This window comes from Malurus melanocephalus, unplaced genomic scaffold, assembly GCF_030028575.1.
Source record: "Malurus melanocephalus ecotype Western Australia unplaced genomic scaffold, MMel_1.1 scaffold_1513, whole genome shotgun sequence".
Classification (NCBI taxonomy): domain Eukaryota; kingdom Metazoa; phylum Chordata; class Aves; order Passeriformes; family Maluridae; genus Malurus; species Malurus melanocephalus.
The window spans coordinates 3,208-5,104 of NW_026624745.1; positions in this window are offsets into that span (position 1 = coordinate 3,208).

Sequence of the window (1,897 nt, forward strand, 5' to 3'; positions counted from 1 at the left end):
GGTCTGTCCGGCACAGCTCCGGACTGGAGAGGGGAGAGAGGAGAGAACGGCTGCTTCCAGCCCTGGGATGGGAGCGGGACTGGGATCGGGACTGGGACTGGCACAGGGACTGGGATTGGGACTGGGGCTGGGATTGGGACTGGGATTGGGACTGGGGCTGGGATTGGGACTGGGATTGGGACTGGGTTTGGGACTGGGGATCGGGACTGGGACCAGGGCTGGGACTGGGATTGGGATTGGGATCGGGACTGGGAGCGAGACTGGGATCAGGACTGGGATTGGAACTGGGATCGAGGTTGGAATCGGGACTGGGATCGAGGATCGGGACTGGGATCGGGACTGGGATTGGGATCCGGACTGGAATTGGGACCGGAATCGGGGCTGGGACTGGGATCGGGACTGGGACTGGGATTGGGACTGGGAGCGGGACTGGGATTGGGGCTGGGATTGGGGCTGGAATCGGGACTGGGACTGGGATTGGGGATCACAACTGGGATCGGGATTGGGACTCGGACTGGGATTGGGACTGGGATTGGGATGGGGACTGGGATCAGGATTGGGATCAGGGCTGGGATCGGGACTGGGAGCGAAACTGGGATCAGGATTGGGATCGAGGTTGGAATCGGGACTGGGATCGGGGCTGGGACTGGGATCAGGACTGGGATCAGGATTGGGATCAGGATTGGGATCGGGACTGGGATCCAGGTGTGCCCAGAGTCCTGGAGGGACCGGGAACGGAGCTGGGAAGGGTCTGGAGAATCCTGAGGGAGCTGGAAAGGGGCTCAGCCTGGAGCAAAGGAGGCTCCGGGGGATCCTTTTCCCCTATAAAATTCCCTGCCTGGAGCGGGGCAGCCGGGGGGGATTTGGGATGTCATCCCAAAAAAAAGGGACAGGAGGAGAGGGAACGGCCTCAGGCTGGGCCAGGGCAGGGCCAGGGGGACATTGGGGAAATTCCTCCTGGAAAGGGCTCAGCCTGGTGGAGTCCCCATCCCTGGAGGGATCCCAGAGCCCTGGGGATGTGGCACTTGGGGACACGGGGCAGTGGTGGCCTTGGGGCAGTGCTGGGGATGGTTGGAATCCATAATCTTGGAGGGCTTTTCCAACCCTCAATTCTGTGCCCGAAGCCCAGAGGGTCCCTGTGTGTGTCAGAGGAGGGGCTGGAGCAGCTCTGGGACCTCTCCTTCCTCTGACACTGCAGGGATGGGATCGTGGCCACCCAGGAATGTGGGGTCGCTCACTCTGAGTCCATCTGAAAACAGCTCCAGCCACATCCTTCATCTTTGGGGTGAAAAATGCCCTCTGCTATTCACATTTTAGGGTGGCACTTCTCCCTTCTCCCATCTCCCCCTGGTTTGGGCAGCCCCACTGAGTGAGAGGAGAAATTCTGCTCCTCTCCTGGCTGAACAGATTTAATCTGTGATCATTTGCATCCCATCCTACAGCTCAGAGCTCCCTTAATTACACACCCAGACACCAAAGCAGCTCATTTGAGGAGTTCCACGAATTTCCCTGCACTCCCAACCTTTGGCACGAATATCGTGGAGTTTTATTCACTAATTAATACTAAAAAAAAAGGACTGCTCTCATTTCACTCCCGGGTTCTGGAGYCGAGTCAGGATCTCACAATCCTGCAGCCACAAGCAATAAATCAGGATGGACTTGCCTTGGTTAGCAGCCTGTAAATTTGGAGGAGGAATTGATGGCACAGAGCGCTGCCTCCGAGCCCGACGGGTTTATTGCACCGAGAGCAGAGTTCATAAATCCTCCTGCTGCTCTGATTAACGAGGCTGGAGAGTGGCTCTCCACATCCTTGGAAGCTTTCCTGAAAAGGAGCAATGAGCTGGTCAAGGAAGCAAATAACTCTCACAAATGAGGAGCTGTTGGATGAATTCATCTC